Below are 8,103 nucleotides of genomic sequence, written 5' to 3'. Positions count from 1 at the left end.
CCGGCATCTCGGATAGCTTTAGTCGTTTGGGGGCCAACTATTGAGCCTTTCCTCCCTGCCATTTTTGGCGCTTCAAATGATATGTTTGTAATCTTTTGCTTTTCTTTCCCGTGTTTTGTTAGTAAAACTCTTGGTAGGTTGTGTTTAGGCTTATCCCTATGGGGACGGCCGTCGTCTGTACTCTCTTTGTAATTGTTTTCAATGAAGTTCGTCTTATTGGCCTTTGGCTTGGCCGGGGCTTTGATCACAATTCCTCACTTGTCTTTTTGCGTTATTAATTGAGTGCCTTCGTTTTTACCTTCGGTATGACCGAGGCAGTTTGAATGCATGTCCCAACTGTGTTTAACGTCTTTAGCGTGTCGACCGCGTATTCGTCGCTCTCGGCTTTGGCCGAGGTAATCGGGGTTGCGGCTCGACAAATGTTAAATACTGTGTAGGCATATTGATCGCTAGATTTGCGTCTCAACCGCACCGAGTATACGTTTCTTCTAGCGTATCGACCGACGTATCCCCGTCGCTCTCGGCTTTGGCCGAGGTAATCGGGGTTGCGGCTCGACAAATGTTAGAATCGCTATGTAGGCATATTGATCGCTAGATTTGCGTCTCAACCGCACTGAGTATACGTTTCTTCTAGCGTATCGACCGACGTATCCCCGTCGCTCTCGGCTTTGACCGAGGTAATCGGGGTTGCGGCTCGACAACGTTCGTAACTGTGTAGGCATATTGATCGCTAGATTTGCGTCTCAACTGCACTGAGTATACGTTTCTTCTAGCGTATCGACCGACGTATTCCCGTCGCTCTCGGCTTTGACCGAGGTAATCGGGGTTGCGGCTCGACAGCGTCAGAATCGTGTGGCATATTGATCGCTAGATTTGCGTCTCAACTGCACTGAGTATACGTTTATTCTTGCGTCTCAACCACGGAGGGGATAAACACTGACGGAAAATTTGGATGTTTCTTCACTAGATATAAACACGCGCCGGGGTGCCGACAATGGTTTTGGACACCTCCGCCGCTTATACAAAGTATTTTCTTAGGTTGTCGGTGTTCCGGTGGCTCATCAAGGGCACGCCCCCCATGTCCGTCGGTATGTATGTGCGGCCTCATCTCTTCAACTACTTTGTAGGGTCCCTCCCAATTGGCCGTTAATTTACCATGAATATTTCCTTTGTTGGTGGCGGCCGACTTTCTTAGGACTAGATCTCCTATTTTTAAATCCCTTTTGTGGACTCTTCGATTGTAGGCTCTTTTCATCCGGTTTTGGTATCTTTGCCAAGTTGAGGCGTGCCGTGTCTCGGCTTTCTTCGACCAGGTCTAGGGAGGCTCTCGGGCCTTCCTCGTTTTCAATCCGGTTAAAGGTAGCCGTTTCAAATGTTGGCACCGTCGCTTCGATTGGCGGGGATCGCCGGAATCCGTAGACTAAGTGGAAGGGGTGTACCCGTTGCTTCTTTCTCGTGGTCCGGGACCACGGACACCGGTAGTTCATCGGCCCACCTTCCCTTAAGGTCTTCAACGTCTTTTTCAAACCGTTGAGGATTGTTTTGTTGGCGCCTCCGCTTTGCTCGTTGCTCTGTGGGTGACAGACGGAGGAGTATGCAAACTTGATGCCAAGCTCTTCTAACCAGTTCATTATCAGGTCACTCCAAAACTCTCGGCCGTGGTCAAATACCATTACTTGGGGTAATCCGAAACGGGTTATAACATTTTCCCAGATTACCTTTCTGACGGCCGCTGTGGTTTTCGCCGGTACTGCTACGGCTTCAACCCATTTGGTGAAGTAGTCAACGGCGACGATCAAGAACTTCCTTCCTCCGGAGGCCGTTGGAAATGGCCCTAGCATATCCATCCCCCACTGTGCGAAAGGGAGGGGATTAAGCACCGGTTGTAGGTCCCGGGAAGGAGCGTGTATCACCGGAGCATGCATTTGACAGTTCGTGCACTTCTTGGTTTTAGCCTTGGAATCCGCAAGCATGGTGGGCCAGAAGTAGCCGGCTCGGAGAGCTTTGTGGGCCAGCGTTCTTGCCCCCATGTGATGACCACAGATGCCTTCGTGAATTTCTGTCAAAATTAGCTCTGCGTCGGCTGGGCCGACGCATTTCAAGAGTGGTCTTATTACGGACCTTCTGTATAATTCTCCTTCAAACAACAAGTACCTGGCGGCGATCCTCTTTATCTTGGCCGAGAGATTGCGGTCCTCCGACAACTCATTTGCAAGTTTGTATTTCATTATGGGAGTCATCCACGTTGTCACGGCCTCGATGTTGCCCACCGTGCAGAGTGCGTCAGTGATGCTTTTAGCGGTCCTGATATCCACTAGCACGGTTCGGCTGATATTCTTGATGGTTGAACTGGCAAGTTTTGAGAGAGCGTCGGCCCGGTTGTTCTCAGATCTGGGAACGCATTGGATTTGGAAAGATTTCAACTTCGCTATGTCGGCTTTTACCCTTTCTAGGTACCTTACCATTCCGTCGTCCCGAGCCTCAAACTCCCCTCGATTTGGTTAGTAACCAACGGTGAGTCCGTCTTCAACACAATGTGTTCTCGCTCCGGCTGACCCTAGCTAGCTCGACTCCGGTTATCACCGCCTCGTATTCGGATTCGTTGTTCGAGGCCGAGAAGGTGAATTTCAAGGCATACTCAAACTCGTCCCGTTAGGTGATGATAAGGATGCCAGCTCCCGAGCTGTTCGTCGTGGAGGAGCCGTCGGTGTAAACCTCCCATACACCTGGTTTGGCTCTTCTTGATATGTGCATTCGGCCAGGAAATCTGCAAGTGCTTGCCCTTTTATCGAAGGCCTTGGTTTGTATCTTGAATGCCGAAGGCGAGAGTTCCACCGCCCATTTGATGAGCCTACCGGATTGTTCGAATTTTTCCAAAGCTTTCTCCAATGGCTGATCGGTTAGGACCGTCACGGGGTGTCTTGTCAAGTAGGGTTTTAACTTCCTCGCGGCAACGACGACGGCGAAAGCTCGCTTTTTCAATTAGTGGGTAATTTCTCTCGGCAACGGGCAACAGCGTATGGTGACAAAGTAGATTGGGTGTTACTTGTTTGTCCTCTTCCACGATGATCACAAAGATCGACCGTGGCCGAGGTAATCGCTATATATAGGTATAGCGTCTCCCCATTACTGGCCCGACGAGTTGGGAGAGTCGAAGATGAGCTTTCGATTGTTTGAAAGCCGTGCTCTGTTCCTCCCCCAAACAAGTCTTTGTTCCCCTTCAACACTTTGAAGAATGGGGTGCTTTTGTCGGCTGACCGAGAGATGAAGCGGGCGGGAGCCGCCATTCTCCCGGCGATCATAACCTCTTTTTCGATTTCTTGGTTCCGGCAGGTCTAGGATTGCTCGGACTTTGTCTGGATTGGCATCTATGCCTCAAGCACTGACAAGTACACCTAGGAATTTACCTGCCCGGACACCGAAGTTGCATTTCATTGGGTTGAGCTTCATCTTGTATTTCCATAGTGAACAAAATGTCTCGTGTAAATCGGCCAAGTGCTCGCTGTCAGACTTGCTTTTTACAATAGCATCGTCGACATAAGCCTCAATGTTCCGTCCTTTTTTATTTTGGAACACTTTGTCCACCACCTTGTGTACGTTGCTCGGCGTTCTTCAAACCAAACGGCATCATTTTGTACATGTATGTGCCGTTAGCGGTGATAAATGCGCATTTAGGCATGTCTTCCTCGGCCATGAATACCTGGTGATACCCTGAGAAGGCGTCCGGCAGTGCTCGGATGGTGTAGCTGCCGTGGCGTCAATTAAACTATCTATTCGAGGCAAGGGATAACAATCTTTGGGGCATGCTTTATTAAGGTTGGTAAAGTCTACACACATTCTCCATGCCCCCGATGACTTCTTCACCATTACAACATTGGCTAACCACTCAGGATAAGTACAAGGCATGATGAAACCCGCCGCTAGTAATTTATCTACTTCGGCTTTGATGGCCTCATCCTTCTCGGCCGAGGAGTTCCTCATTCTCTGCTTGATGGGCGGCGGTGGAGAGTACGTTCAACTTGTGAACAATTACCTCCCGGCTCACGCCTGGCATCTCGGCCGCCGAGTAGGCGAAAACATCTTTATTCTTCCTCGGCAGTCTAGGAGGTCGGCTCAATTTTGGTTCCCGAGGTTGACACCGCGATTCTGATGCGGCCCGATCAATCTCTACCTCCTCGGTCTCTGCTCCTTCGACCATGCCGATTGTCCGGTCGTTTCGGATCCGGGGTGTCTTGTATCCGGAAGGATCTTAATTTTGAAGCGCCAGCTCTCACCCTCTCTAGATACTTTATCGTCCCGTAGTCCCGAGCCTCGTACTCTCCTCGATCGGTTGGCCACTAAGAGTGAATCTGTTTTCACCATGACACGCTCCGCCCCGGCGGCTTTAGCTAGCTCAACTCCGGTTATCACCGCCTCGTACTTGGATTCATTGTTTGGGGCCAATGAGGTAAGCTTCAAGGCGTGCTCAAACACGTCTCCGTTTGGGCTGATAATAACGATGCCGGCCTTCGAGCTATTCGTCGTGGAAGGGCCGTTAGTGTGAACCTCCCATACGCCAGGATCCTCCTCGTTCTTCGAGACGAGTTTATGCGCTTCCCCCCGGTCCGAGACATACATTAATGTCAGGGCCCGGATGGACATCACAGCGTCGGCTTCGCTCAAAGTGACCCGGCCTATGAGGACGTTGTAGGCAGACGAGCCGTCAATAACCACGAACTCGGACATAACATTCTTGGCCGCACTTCCCTCGCCGAACATTACTGGCAGCTTGATTGATCCCAGGGGTACCAGGCCGGCCCCAGAAAAACTGCACAACGGTTTGGTGTAGGGGCTCAAGTCTTCAACTTTCGGACCGAGGCCGAGGGAAACATTCTCTGTACATAATGTTTATGTAGGCGCCCGTGTCAATCAGGCATCTCTTCACCAAGTGGTTGGCTACATCCAGGTGGACCACAAGTGGGTCGCTGTGAGGAGCGATGACACCCTCGTAATCTTTCTTCCCAATGGTCATATCGGGGATGTTGGAAGCGGGGGTTGCTGTGTTGGGCACAAAGTTGATGGCCTGATGTAGTTCATTCAGGTGCCGTTTGTGCCCATGAGCGGACCCACCGTTCTCGTTGTCCCTGATGACGAAATTGACTACTCCTACTCGCTCAGAAACGGATTTCTTATTTGACCTGCCGGCATCTGTTTTTTGGCCTCCGGCGACGTATTTGCCGAGACTTCCCGTTCGGATTAGATCTTCAATGGCGTTTTTCAAATGCCTGGCGATCGTTGTTAAGTGGCGGCGTGGCCGTGGTATTCACGATCGGCTCGTGTCACCGTCACTCCTCGCCCTAGGGGCCTTTCCCACTTTTGACCTTCGTTTTGCTCGGGCGAAGACCTCGGCGCGGATACGACCGGAGGGGTGTGATTATTGTACTACTTCCGGTAGTATGGTGCCGAACTCCCCCCGGCGCCCGCCGAGTTCTGTTTCCTGGCAGTCTGGCCAGACCGTGACCTATTATTGTCACGGCGTTCTTCATTCGGGTTGTTCTCCCGATGGCTCTTCTTCTCGAGTGGTCGGCCTCGCCGGGCCTACCCGGGTTTTGTGGTAGTCCTCCACTTTAATGGCTTGATCGGCCATTTTAAAGCGGCGTCAAAGGTCGGGCCGCCGCATTTGATGAGCTCGTTTTTTAGGTCTCCCCTTGGGAGGCCTTTCATCAGCGCGAAGGCTGCCAGTTCGCTGTTCAGCTCACGAATTTGCTGAACCTTGGCGTGGAACCTCTTCACATAATTTCGGAGAGACTCGCCTCCCTCCTGTCTGATAGTCAGGAGGTCCGATGTCTCCACGGCCCTCCTCTTGTTGCGGAATACTTTGGGCTAGGAACGCGTCCTTTGGTCGGCGTAACGATTATCCGACCCGTCGGGTAGCCCCTTGTACCATCTCTGTGCCATCCCATGCAGTGTCGTTGGGAAGATTCGGCACCAAACCTCATCGGGTTGCTCCCATACTGACATGTGAGACTCGTAAGCCTCGACGTGGTCGGTCGGGTCTCCTTCCCCTTTGTATGCTATAGGTGGTAACTTCAGCTTAGTCGGCACCGGGTATCTCTAAGACGTGGCGCCGAGGGGTGTCGACCACATGTCGGACGACACGCGGCGATCGGCTCCTCGCATTCCTAGTCCGGCTTCCCTCCTCGTAACGAGAAGGACTTCTCCTCCGACTCGGTGAGTCGGGCTTCTTCTCCAACTCGACGAGTTGGGCTTCTTCGCTCCTCCGGGTGTGCCTCGTTCGTGCTTGCGGCGACGCATCTTCTCACGAGTGCGAGAAGGACTTAGGTCTACCACGACCACTTTGGGCTCCTCCGGTGTCTTGACAGGGTCAGCTTCTCCTAATGCTCCGTTCAAGTTTCTTGGGGTCACGTTTCGGGCCCTGGCCTCCTGGACGGTTTCCGCCGCTCTTGTCGGCATGACAGTGTGAGCCGGCGTACTCCCAATTAGGTCCAGGAGCATCTTTAGTTTTGCTGCGTCAACCACATGCCCCATGATGGTGACCTGGTCGGCAGGCAGCGGAGTGTCTGGTATTATTGGCATCCCGTACTCCGGTTGAATCACTTGACCGGCGGAGGGTTGCACAACTCCAGATTTGTGGACGGTATCATCTTGGTAGAATTCGGTTTCGTCAGTCACGAATGCCTCTTGTTGTTTCGACATCTTCTTGGCTTTTGGGGTGGGTTTTTTGTGTGTATATTTTTGTTTGGGAATGAATGTGACTAGCTTCTAGTGTCTTTTCCCCACAGACGGCGCCAATTGTTCCGGGTGTAATTCCAGAGCAAGTATTGTTACCACCCGTGGCTTGTAGAATGATGTCTTGAGCTGGATCCCTCGTCTCTATCGTTCCTCTCGGTCTCTCCTGCAACAATGAACGAACTGAGGGCTTGGCTTTGTGCCAAGCGTACTCACTCCGACGCTCAAGTCAGTAAACTTAGAGGGATAAGTTGTTATTACTTGGCCAAGGATGTATTATAGGGAGATAAGGAAGATATTACCAGTTGAATAGTGATTCTTAGGTTAATTTATCGATCCTTTCCTCAATGAAGGTTGAGGAGTATTTATAGACTTTCACCTTTTGTCACGTAGTGGCCAAGTGGCCAAGTGGCTAGCAGGTGGAAAGACCGTTCTACCCTCGGCCGATGGACCCATGGCAGGCCGGCCGAGGGTCTTGGATATGAGTACGCGGATATGTATCCCGGTGGCTAGTTGCTGGCTAGCCGAGACCCAGGTGACAGTAGATGGGTTGCATCGGCTAGACTATCTAAGTCGTTGACTTTCTTTGTGGATATCCTTGACCTTGCTCAATATGTTGACTTGGTCAGCGGTGCAGAATATGCCCCATCATATATATATATATATATATATATATATATATATATATATATATATATATATATATATATATATATATATATATATATATATATATATATATATATATATATATATATATATATATATATATATATATATGTTGGAATAAAGTAAAGTTTATGATGATGGCTTACTGAGATAAGTTTGGTGCACCTGGTCCAAAAGTAGTCAAACCGAGTATCTTTCTCAAGCCTGATAAAAACAAGTTATTATTTATTAACTATATATATATGCATGCACGGTAATAAGTAAGTCCTAATTAAGATGGAGTGGATATATAGGAATTTGGTGTAATAATAATAATAATAATAATAACCTGGCAAAGAGGGCGCTGACACGGCGTAGTCGCCATAACCTGAGCATGTTAAGAGCTTTAAAACCAAGACCACCGTTGTGCTTTGTAAACACAAGGTTTGAAAGATCAAGGGTGCTTTGTTGAATGTACATCAAAGATAAACCAGACTTGACAGTACACAGAATTCATCATAACACCCCATTCCTGTCATTTTGAATCATTAATGTATGTATGTATGTATGTATGTATGTATGGTGGGTGCTCTTTCAAGTTTGAACCCACGTGCTAGGACGTAAATTGTTTAGTAGCTACAATGTTTTGATCATGGTATTAAATTAATGTCGAGATCTATATTTTTTGACACAATGAGGGTGAACACCTCGAACAAATTGAGGCTC

This window comes from Silene latifolia, chromosome X, assembly GCF_048544455.1.
Source record: "Silene latifolia isolate original U9 population chromosome X, ASM4854445v1, whole genome shotgun sequence".
Taxonomy (NCBI): domain Eukaryota; kingdom Viridiplantae; phylum Streptophyta; class Magnoliopsida; order Caryophyllales; family Caryophyllaceae; genus Silene; species Silene latifolia.
The sequence above is the reverse complement of the archived record's forward strand: the minus strand, read 5'-3'. Positions refer to the sequence as shown.